The sequence below is a fragment of the Saccopteryx bilineata genome, chromosome 2 (genome assembly GCF_036850765.1).
Source record: "Saccopteryx bilineata isolate mSacBil1 chromosome 2, mSacBil1_pri_phased_curated, whole genome shotgun sequence".
NCBI lineage: Eukaryota > Metazoa > Chordata > Mammalia > Chiroptera > Emballonuridae > Saccopteryx > Saccopteryx bilineata.
In genome coordinates, this window is record NC_089491.1 from 94,755,322 (window position 1) to 94,768,290 (window position 12,969).

Here is a 12,969-nt window from a genome sequence, read left to right on the forward strand (position 1 = left end):
TGGAGCAAAAGCATTTACTGTATTTTGTCAAACCTGTCGAATTATGTGTATTTCTTACAATCTTTAAAGTCAAGGTATTATTAAAGTGTACCCAGTAAATATTTTAAGGTCAATTTAAAAAAATTTAAAAGGGGGTATTCATATCCTGGAACTCCTACGGGTCTACCATACCATGCTTTTTACTTAAAATTTTTTAAATTTCTTTCGAATGCTGATGAACAGGAGATGCCAAATCTTTTTCTCCTGCAAACTACTACCTTCTTTATTTCATCCAGCTAATAACACTGTTTTGTCTTTTTCCAAATAGCCCCAGATATATGGAAAAGATTTATATAGGCGGATGGGGATCCTCAAACCCCTCAGTGAAATCTTCTGAGCATGGCTTTTAAAATACCAAGAGGCAGAAAAAGCCCAATAGAGATCAGGGGAACTACCAGCTTTTAGGATATGCCCTTTGTCGGGAGCCAATCAAGGACTGCTGGCTGACAAGGTCACAGCAGGAGAAGACCCACAACTGCTGGCTGACAAGGTCACAGCAGAAGAAGACCCACAACTGCTGGCTGACAAGGTCACAGCAGAAGAAGATCAAAAACTGCTGATTGACAAAGTCACTGCAGTGAAGACCAATGGCTGCGGGGTGACAAAGTCACCACAAAGAATAGACACAACGATACTTCCCCCTTTGACTTTTTGAATTAATCTGGCCTTATATCCCCCCTTTTCTAGGTGTGTGCTATTATTTGTGGCACAGGGATAATAGTACCGTGCTTTCCCTGTAGATTCGTAGTAATTTCTTTGGAAATGAGACAGAAGGTGTAAGTTCCACAGAAAAGCCTGTAAGCCCCTTGAACTGGGCTCATAAACATAAGAGGCTGGCTATGATATCCCTCGTAAAGGGTTAAGTTTGTAGGCGAATTTTTTCTTAATCATGTTAGAAAGAATAGATTGTGACTTGTGAATGGGTAGAAGGCAGTGGCTGTGCACAGAGCACCTTTTGGCCTTCACTTAATTCATCATTTTTCCTCCCTAGCCCTTTCATGTGATAGAGTAGAGAAACTTTCCTTTCTTCTTGCTTATTTGATCTGCAGATAGTGGTACACTCTAAGAAGAATATAGTTAGAATTTACTAGTGTGTGAATATAGTAAATAAATAAAGTTTAACTAGACAATAGAATCTTAGGTAAAGTGTAATGGAATGGCCCGTTGCATGGCTTGGGATGGGAATGCAGTCAGCAAGAAAAGAATGTTTTGCTAAGAGACTTGTTTTATGACTAAAGGCAGTTGCTGGGCTTTCTCAGTGAGACACTCTCATGAGATTTATATACTTTCCCAAATTTCTTTCTTCAGATAATGAGAGGTATGGGGGGGCATCCATAGAAGCAATAGCAATTAATGCCTTCTGATATTATGTTGCTACTAAGCTATCTTGCAGGTGCACTCTATATATCTTTAAGCAAAAGTTACTCTTAATGTTATGTCAGTTTCTTAATAAGCAAGCCTTTTGAAGTCTTGTGAGAAAAGTTAGGACACTGCATAAACTCAAGGCCATTTGCCTGAGCAAGCGGTGGTCCTTTGCTACTCCCTAATGATTTTGTCTGTTAATCTCTCTCTGCCCCTTGACTCACAACAACAGTAAAGTTGAGTTATTAGTTAGTACTAATCCTTTAAAAGCTTTTACCAATGTTGTTATCACTATTCAAGTTATTTTTTAATTGTACTTTGAATGATTTGCCACCTGATTTGTAGTTTATAGATATAAATTAACTGTTATCTGGAAACATGTAAACATAGTGAAACAGAAGCAATGATTAATACCATGTAATTGTAACTTGGTGTGTGTGTATAAAAAAGGAGCTGTACTAGCATTTGGTAGAGATGCCTGGCAGTAAATGCTAACCGGAGAATAAAGAGAAAGAAAAGAATTCGGCTCTCTCACTCCATTTTCACCGACGCCGTCTCCTCCTGTGGGACCCCTGGATCCCCCCTGGAGCTGGACCCCGGCAGCCCTTAAAGGCTCCAACACCCCAAAGGGGTCTCATAGGATGCCATCTGGGTCCTGCTTTAATAGTGGAAAGGAAGGTCATTGAGCTAAAGCCTGCCAGACTTACATGCCTCTGCTGTGAGGAAACAGGGACACTGGAAGGTAGGCTTCTCCCTCGCTCCTCTAAGGGAGGGTTCAGTCTCTTCCAGCCCTGCTCCAGCCACCTATGACCTCACCTTGCCCAGAACGCTGGGATTTGCCACTGAAGGCTGAAGGTACCCAGGGCTATCGGCCCCATCTACGACACTGTGGACGAGCCTAGGGTATTTCTTCCAAAAAGCAGGTAAACTGATCTTATTTGCACAAGGGCCACTTAACTATGTCTTGCCTGAATAGTCAGGTTTTTTATTCTTCCCTCAAAGATCTCTGTTGTGGGTGTTGATAGTCCTATTTTCTGCTGCTTTGTTTAATATATAGTGTTTTCTTTATTCCTCCTACCTCAATGCCCCACTTATATTTCAGGCTGGGACCTACTCCTAATTTAGAGCTCTCTTCCCCCTTTTGCCAACTTCTATTAAGAATCTACCTTTGCTACCCAGCTTAGTGTATCCCAAGGTTCTCTTTACCAAGCCACAGTCGCAGAGCTCCAAGGAACAGCAACCTGGTCTCATCTCACCAGGCAGAAGAGAACAGAAGCTCCATATCCACACATGCAGCAGATGGCTTTTCCAGTCTACCTAAATCATTACCAGCTAGAAGCAGTGGTCATTGGGACTTGGACGTGAGCTGCAAAGTATAGAATGGTGACAACAATTCCAGTGTCATGCGGACTTTTCCTGGATGTGGACTTTTCCTGGACTCCTGCTCCTTGGGACAGCTCCTAACAGACTGAACTGGGATTGAGTTGCATTTTTCAGGGACTTGGCATGCTGTTGGGGCCAACTTGGACTTGGTGAACTTGTTAAGGACACTACTTTTTTATGGATTCTTGCTGTATTGGCCAAGAGTTAGCTTAAAGGCTTTAATCACTGTTAAAAAAAAATAGAAGACTGGATAAAGAAGATGTGGCACATATACACCATGGTATACTATTCAGCCATAAGAAATGATGTCATCGGATCACTTACAACAAAAAGGTGGGATCTTGATAACATTATATGGAGTGAAATAAGTAAATCAGAAAAAAACAAGAAGTACAGGATTCCACACATTGGTGGGACATAAAAACGAGACTAAGAGACATGGACAAGAGTGTGGTGGTTACAGGGGGCAGGGGGAGGGAAGGAGGGAGAGGAGGAGGGGGCGGGGCACAAAGAAAACTAGATAGAAGGTGACGGAGGACAATCTGACTTTGGGTGATGGGTATGCAACATAATTGAATGACAAGATAACCTGGACATGTTTTCTTTGAATATATGTACCCTGATTTATTGATGTCATCCCATTAAAATTAATTTTAAAATTTTATTAAAAAAATATATATAAAACAAACAAAAAATGTAGATATAAGATGGATAAGAAGTCTTAACAGTTGCAGGGTAACCAATGAAATATTACACTTAGTTCCAAACATTGACAACTTCAGGTTAACTCTGAGAGCTATCAAACTGTGGGCTGAATGCCACCCCATCTATTCCAATATATTAAGATTCCTCAGTAGTGTTTCTGGCGCTTTGCTTTAATTTAAAAAATTATTAACACATTGTTGACCAGTCATGAGTTAATTTGTGTTTGCACTTGCATTAGCCATTTCAATTTTTGAAATTCAGGGTAATCTAGGATTATTGTATTTGTAACTCTTTGCCCTGAGGGTTGAAGTTCAAAAAACAGCACACTGTTCTATATTCTCATGCAGACTCTCTTTTCTTCACACTCCTCCAGGTGTGAGACCACAAAATCAAAGGCACGGTAAACAAAAACAATCAATGTTGAGCCATCAAAACTTGGACTATCTTCTAAACTCTCACAGTTTGAAAATACATATCAAGGATATTGTAAAATCTTTCTTTGTCGTGTTTAATCCAACTAGAACTTATAAAGTGTGTATTTTAAAAAGAAAGTGCAGTGAAACCAGATATATTCACAAAACATGTTGCGAACCATTATATGTAGGTGATTGCTATACAGTATACCACACAAAAAAAATTACTAAAATATATAATATGTATAATATGTAGCAGATATGTACAAAGTTTCATTTAAATTTGTTATATATAAATAAAGTATACTGAAATTTATTTAGATTGTTTTCACTTTCATACCCAATTATGAAAAAATAGCTAGTGACATGAGATAACTTCTGCATAAAATTGTTGGTCAACAATGTGTTAAGTTGCATATTTACAGAGGAAACAAAGTGGGTCTGACTTAAAATTTATTTAGGATAATAGAAGTGTAAATTTTTCAAATGGTTTCAATTCTTTGCTTACTTTACAGCTGCTTATAGTATAATCTTAATTTCCCCAAAGAAAATGTTTTTCATAAGAGTATGATATTATATTATTATAAATTAATTCTACAAAATGTTTCACATCTTTCATATTTATTTTATATATCAAGTGAGTCCTTTATTCAATCTTTTGGTTTCATCGTTCTTCAGATCACTGCCAATTATGTAAATTTGGAAGTACTGCTGAATATATGAAAGTTTATATGTTGGAAATACATTATACAATTCTCAAAAAGCAAGTACTTCTTTATGTACTACATATATAACAATATAGCACATTGAAAATGCTAAAACATTGATATGCAAAGACATATGCACCCTCTTGTTTATTGCAGCATCTTTCACATTGGCCAAGACATAGAAACAACAAAAATGTCCCTTGACTGATGATTAAATAAAGAAGAAGTGATGCATATATACAATGGAATACTACTTAATCATAAGAAATAATGGCATATTGCCATTTACGACAACATGGATGGACCTTGAGAACATTATACTGAGTGAAACAAGCAAATCAGGAAAAGCTAAGAACTATATGATTCCACACATAGGTAGGATAAAAAACTGGGACTCGTGGACATAATAAAAGTGAAGTGGTTACCAGGGGGAGAGGGTGGGTGGGAGGGTAAGGTGGAACAAATATATGGTGACAAAAAAAATGATTTGAATTTTGGTGATGGACACACAACACAATCAACAGTTCAAATACAATGGAGATGTTCACCTGAAACCTATGTACTCTTATTGATCAATATCACCCATTACATTTAATTTCTAAATAAAAAAATAAAATACTACAATTAAGAAAATTACCCTACCAATGTATTGCATATATCTAGTGCAAATATTTCTTTTAAACAGGTGAACAAAGATATTCTCAAGAAAACAAACCTGAGTAACCTTGTTCCCAACAAATTTTACTTGAACTACAAGAATACTGAAAGCATTTGGAAGTGAAATATATAACAACAGTTGAGGTAATAATAAAAAAGGATGATAAATAATTATCTTGTATTGTTTGAGATGAGATAAAAAGTAGAAGTTTATGATAAGTCAGCGATAATTTAATGAATTTTGAAATTTTAAGAGAAACCATTTAAGAATGGTAGAAAAAGATATAATCAAAATGATAATATAGATGGTCAAATAGAATATTAAATAAAAATTTTATTAACTTAAGAGCATAGAAAAATGAAGAAATCAAGAAATGAGGAACAGAGTAACGTCAGCATGGGCAACCTTAGTGGAAATCCGAGAGGGTGTGTGCGACTCCCGAGGTGGCTGCTAAGATCTGTGATGATCGAGGCATTTCTGGAATTGGTCCAAGAGGGCTCACAGGCATGCACGAGCCCAACCAAGGTAATGGCAGTAGTGAAGGTGGGCTGGAGCCAGCAGCGCCTGAGCCCAAAAGCCCCGAGTAGCAACAGCAGTGGTGGCCTGGTAGACTACAAAATGGGAGCTAAAATGTCTAGATAGAAAAACACATGAAGTGAAGAAGTAGGCCACATCTAATACCATACCTCATCACTGAATTAAAGTACTGAGCCCAACAAGTAGCCAGCAATAAAGACAAAAGAAAGCGAATTTTAGGGTAACTTGAATGTTTAAAGTAACTTCTCCTAGGCCAAGTGTAGATAAAAGCAAGCCTAGGATATTTACAATGCAGCTGATATTTACAATGGCAACTGGACCCAGCAGAGGCAGACACAAGATCTGCATAACCTGTAGCTCCCAGAAAGTAGATAAAAAGCAGTCAAAGGCAGTGACCCCCACTGACCTGCCCTAGGCCCCAACCAGGGATTCCAGGACAACACAGACAAAATGGGAAGACAAAGAAGTGCAATTCAAACGACTCAGAAAAAGAGCCGTATGAGACGGATATAAGCAAACTACTGGAGGCAGAGTTTAGAATAATGATTATTAGAATGCTGAAAGATCTTAGAACAACAATGGATAGTCATAGTGAGCACATAAATAAAAAAATAACAAGTATTAAAAAAATTGAAATAATAAAGAACTAGTCAGAAATGACAAATACAATATCTGAAATGAACACTATACTAGAAGCAATTAAAAGCTGGGGGGGATGAAGCAGAGGATCAAATCAGTGATTTAGAAGACAAGATAAAAGAAAACATGGAAGCAAAGTAGCTAAAACAAAAAAGAATGAAAAAATCTGAGGAAACTCTAAGAGAGCTCTGCAACAATCTAAAGAGAAACAACATCTGCATCATAGGAGTTCCTGAAGAAGAAGAGAAAGAACAAGGGTTAGAAATATTGTTCAATCAAATCATAGCCGAGGAGCACAGAGAACTCCATCAAAGAGAAATCCACACCAAAACACATCATAATTAAAATAGCAAAGTTAAGAGATAAAAAGAAAATATTAAAAGCTGCTAGAGAAAAAAAGGCTATCACCTACAAAGAAGCCCCCATAAGAATGTCATCCAACTTCTCAACAGAAACACTTGATGCCAGTAGGAAATGACAAGAAATATTCAAAGTAATGCAGAACAAGAACCTACAACCAAGACTACTTTATCCAGCAAGGCTATTGCTTAAAATTGAAGAAGAAATAAAAAGCTTCCCAAACAAAAATAAATGCTCAAATAATTCATTACAACCAAACCAATGCTCCAAGAAATGTTAAGGGGTCTGTTGTTAACAGAACAAAAAAAGAAAAGTATATGATAAAAGAGAAATACAGCTTTAAAGAACAAAATGGCTATAAACAACTACATATCAATGATAACCTTAAATGTAAATGAATTAAATGATCTGATCAAAAGACATAGTGTAGCTGCATGGATAAGAAAGCAGGACCCATACATATGCTGTCTATGAAAGACACACATAAACTAAAGGTAAAAGAATGGAAAAAATATTTTATGCAAATGGAAATGAAAAAAAAGATGGGGTAGCAATACTTATATCAGACAAAATAGACTTTAATACAAAGGCTATATAATACAAAGAGATAAAGAAGATCACTACATAAAGATAAAGGGAGCAATCCAATAGGAAGATATAACCATAATAAATATCTACACAACTAATATAGGAGAACCTAAATATATAAAGCAGACATTGATGGATATAAAGGGGGAGATCTACAGCAGTACTATAATAGTAGGAGATTTCAATACCCCACTAACATCACTAGATAGATCCTCAAGAAATAAAATTAACAAAGAAACAGCAGACTTAAAGGACACACTAGATCAACTGGATTTAATAAATATCTTTAGAACCTTTCACCCTAAAGCAACAGAATATACATTCTTTTCAAGTGCTCATGGTATATTCTCTATGATAGACCACATGTTAGGACACAAAAGTGGTCTCAGCAAATTTAAGAACATTGAAATCATATCAAGCATTTTCACTGATCACAATGGCAAGAAACTAGAAATCAACCACAACAGAAAAACTGAAAAATATTCAAACACATGGAAACTAAATAGCATCTTGTTAAAAACTAACAGGTTAACAATGAGATCAAAGAAGAAATGAAAAAATTCCTAGAAACAAATGATAATGAACATAAAACAGCTTAAAATTTATGGGACACTCAAAAGCAGTCCTGAGAGGGAAGTTTATAGCACTACAGGCATTCCTTAAGAAGCTTGAAAAAGCTCAAATAAACAACTTAAACCTACATCTAAAAGAACTAGAAAAAGGCCCTGGCCGGTTGGCTCAGCGGTAGAGCGTCGGCCTGGCGTGCGGGGGACCCGGGTTCAATTCCTGGCCAGGACACACAGGAGATGTGCCCATCTGCTTCTCCACCCCTCCCCCTCTCCTTCCTCTCTGTCTCTCTCTTCCCCTCCCGCAGCCAGGGCTCCACTGGAGCGGAGTTTGCCCAGACACTGAGGATGGCTCTGTGACCTCTACCTCAGGCGCTAGAATGGCTCTGGTTACGGCACAGCGATGCCCCAAGATGGGCAGGGCATCGCCCCCTGGTGGGCGTGCCGGGTGGATCCCAGTCGGGTGCATGCGGGAGTCTGTCTGACTGCCTCCCCGTTTCCAGCTTCGGGAAAATACAAAAAAAAATAATAATAAGAACAGTAAATAAAGCCCAGAGGTCATAGAAAGAAGGAAATAATAAAGATCAGAGCAGAAATAAATGACATAGAGGCTAAAGAAACAATACAGAGGATCAATGAAACCAAGAGCTGGTTCTTTGAAAGGATAAACAAGATCGATAAACCTTTAACGAGACTACTAAGAAAAGAAGTGAGAGGACTCAAATAAATAAAATAGCAATGAGGGTGGAGAAATAACAACTGACAACATACAAAATATTGTAAGAAAATATTATGAAGAAGTGTATGCCAAAAAAATTAAACAACCTAGGTAAAAATGGACAAATTCCCTGAAACATATAATCTTCCAAAAATCAATCTGGAAGAATCAGAAAATCTAAACAGACTGATTACAACAAATGAGATCAAAACAGTTATCAAAAAATTCCTAAAAAACAAAAGCCCTGGGCCCGATGGCTTCATGGGTAAATTCTACCAAATATTCAAAGAACTATCTCCTATCCTTCTCAAATTATTTCAAAAAATTCAAGAGAAAGTAACACTTCCAAGTTGCTTTTATGAGGCGAGTATAATTCCAATTCCAAAAGCAGGCAAAGACAACACAAAGAATGAAAATTATAGGCCAATATCCCTGATGAATTTAGATGCTAAAATCTTCAACAAAATATTAGCAAACTGGATCCAGCAATACATGAAAAAAATCATACATCATGATCAAGTGGAATTTATTTTGGAAAGGCAAGAATGGTACAATATTCATAAATCAATCAATGTGATTCATCACATAAAGAAAAGGAAGGAGAAAAACCAAATGATAATTTCAATAGATGCAGAAAAAGCATTTGATAAAATCCAGCACACATTTATGATCAAAACTTGTAGCAATGTGGGAATATAAGGAACATACCTTAACATGATAAAGGCCATCTATAACAAACTTACAGCCAACATCATAATTAATGGACAAAGATTAAAAACAATCCTCCTAAAATCAGGAACAAGGCAGAGGTGCCCCCTTTCACCACTCTTATTTAACATAGTACTGGAAGTCTATGCTGATAGCTACAGCAATCAGACAAGATGAAGAAATAAAAGGCATTCAAGTTGGAAAAGAAGAAGTAAAACTATCATTATTTGCAGATAATATTATACCGTATATAGAAAACCCTACCGTCTCAGTAAAAAAACCACTGGACCTGATAAATGAATCCAGCAAGGTGGCAGGATATACTATTAATACACAGAAATCAGAGGCATTTTTATACACAAACAATGAAATATCAGAAAGAGAAATTAAGGAAACAATCCCCTTCACTATTGCAACAAGAAAAATAAAGTACCTAGGAGTAAATTTAACCAAGGAGATCAAAGACTTGTACTCAGAAAATTATAAAACATTGATAAATGAAATCAAAGAAGACACAAACAAGTGGATGCATATACTGTGTTCATGGTTAGGAAGAATAAACATCATTAAAATGTCTATATTACCCAAACCAATTTATAAATTCAATGCAATACCAATTAAAATACCAATGACGTACTTCAAAGATATAGAACACATATTCCAATAATTTATATGGAACCAAAAAAGAACACAAATAGCCTCAGCGATCTTGAAAAAGAAGAATAAAATGGGAATCGAGTTTTACTACAAGATCATTGTACTCAAAACAGCTTGGTACTGGCATAAGAACAGGCATATAGATCAATGGAACAGAACAGAGAACCCAGAAATAAACTCACAACTTTATGGACAATTGATATTTGACAAAGGAGGTAAGAGCATGCAATGGAGTAAAGACAGTCTTTTTAACAAATGGTGTTGGGAAAACTGGACAGTTACATGCAAAAAAAATGAAACTAGACCACCAACTTATACCATGCACAGAAATAAACCTAAAATGAATAAAGGACTTAAATGTAAGTCGTGAAACCATAAGCATCTTAGAAGAAAACATAAGCAGTAAGCTCACTGACATCTATCGCAGCAATATATTTGCTGATTTATCTCCACAGGCAAGTGAAATAAAAGACAGGATAAACAAATGGGACTATATCAAACTAAAAAGCTTTTGAACAGCTAAAGACAATATGAACAGAATAAAAAGACAAGCCACACAATGGGAGAACATATTCGACAATATATCTGATAAGGGGTTAATAACAAAATTTATAAAGAACTTACAAAACTCAACACCAGGAGGACAAACAATCCAATTAAAAAATGGGCAAAAGAAATGAATAAACACTTCTCCAAAAAGGACATATTGATGGACAACAGACAAATGGAAAATGTTCAACATCATTAATTGTTAGAGCAATGCAAATTAAAGCCACAATGAGATACCACCTCACACAGATCAGAATGCCGCTCATTAACAAAACAACACATGATAGGTGCTGGCAAGGATGTGGAGAAAGGGGAACCCTCCTGCACTGCTAGTGGCAATGCCGAGTGGTGCTGCCACTGTGGAAAACAGTATGGAGATTCCTTAAAAAATTAGAAATTGAACTGCCCTATGACCCAGCCATCCCACTTATAGAAATATATCCCAAGGATACCATATCAATGTCTGAAAAAAAGAAATGCACCCCCATGGTCATGACATCATTGTTCACAATAGCGAAGATCTGGAAACAGCCCAAGTGTCCTACCCTGGAGGAGTGGATTAAAGTGTTGTGGCACAAATATACAATGGAATACTACGGGGCCATAAAAAAGAAGGAAATATTACATTTTGCAGCAATATGATGGACCTGAAAACTATTATGTTGAGTGAATAAGCTAGGCAGAGAAAGAAAATATCATATCACCTCACTCATTTGAGGAATCCAAGGAACAATGTGAACTGAGGAATGAAATTAAACCTGAAGGGAAGAGAGGAAGGAAGCTGTTGGGAGGGGAGTAAGGACAATGTTGAGGGAAATACAGGGGAAAGGGGATGCTTTTGGGGAGACACTAGAATTTATGTAAACACAATAAATAAATAAATTAATTAATTAAAAGAAATGAACAGATATGACAGAAAGCTGAAGGGATTAGGCAAATAAATTATAGACACAGACACTAGTATGGGGATTACAAGAGGAAAAGGGAGTGGTGAGGGGTATAGAAGAGAGTTAAGGGGCAACAAATTATGATGGAGGGAGACTTGACTTGGGGTGCTGAATACATAATACCATACACAGGTAATGTTTTATTAGAGAATTATATACCTGAAAGCTATATAATTTTACTAACCAGTATCACACCAAAATATTCAATAAAATATTAAAAATAAATAAGTAAATTAGTGAAAATAAACAACAGCAAATAACAAGATGGTAAATGCAAATGTAACTTTATCAATATTAACAGTAAATGTGAATGGATTACGGATCCAACTGAAAGACATAGACAGAATATAAACAAAGGGAGAGAAAATGAAACCTAATCTGATGTTTATAAGAAACAACTTTTAAAAGTAAGTTAAAATTAAATTATTAATTTAAAAAATACACCTTAATTGACCCAAGAGAAGGTAGTATGACTATGTTCACATTGAACTGAGTAAATTTTATGACATGGTCAAAATATGAGCAGTCATTAAAAACACATTTTAAATACAAAACCGAAAATAATGAAAATAATATGATAGTAAAATATAGTGCTTGCTTCAGCAGCACAAATCCTAAAATTGGAACAGTACAGAGGAGATTAGCATGGCCCCTGTGCAAGGATGACATGCAAATTTGTGAAGTATTCCATAATTTTTATTTTACCTTCTGCAATGACATGGATGGACCCGAAGACTATTATGCTAAGTAAAATAAGCCAGGCAGAGAAAGACATATCATATGATTTCACTTAAATGTGGTATCTAAGGAACAAAGTGAACCAAGGATCAAAATAGAGGCAGAGGCAGGGTCACAGGGACCAGAGGGACAACTGTCAGAGGGAAGTGGGATGAGGGGATGGGATCAGAGAAGGTGAGGGGATTAGTGAAATTATATATACATGACACAGAGATACAGATGACAGGACAGCAAATCTCAGAGAGAAAGGGTGTGGGAGTTAGGAGGAGGTGGGCAAAAGGGGTGTAAATAGGAACACGAGGGAGGAGGTTGAGGGTGTTGTATTCAGTGGGACACTTAAATCCACGTTAACACAATAAATTAAAATTAATAAAAATAATTTTAAAAAATATATATATATACCAAAATTAACTATAAATAAGGGAGACATTTAAGGCAAGAGGTATTATGAATGATAAAGCAGACATTTTACAATGACAAAATAGTCAACTAAATTTGTAGACTTATAGCATAACTTTAAAGTTTATTAATAAAAACTAACACTAATAGAGAAAAAGAAAAAATAAAACTCACTGAGATTTTTAACATTCTTCTGTTGGTAGATTAAAAATTGAAAATTAAAAAGATTTTAACATTTTATTTTATTTTTTAATAGTTTTATTTAGACAATTAATTTTAATGGGATGACATTGGTC

At 36.1% G+C, this 12,969-nt stretch overlaps 1 non-coding gene across 1 annotated transcript; it reads left to right on the forward strand.

The window, feature by feature from the left end:
• The first annotated feature begins 12,126 nt into the window (after positions 1–12,126).
• LOC136327910 (U6 spliceosomal RNA) lies at positions 12,127–12,233 on the forward strand. The gene has a single exon (XR_010729967.1). It is a non-coding gene; the product is annotated as a U6 spliceosomal RNA (small nuclear RNA).
• The last annotated feature ends 736 nt before the right edge of the window (positions 12,234–12,969 follow it).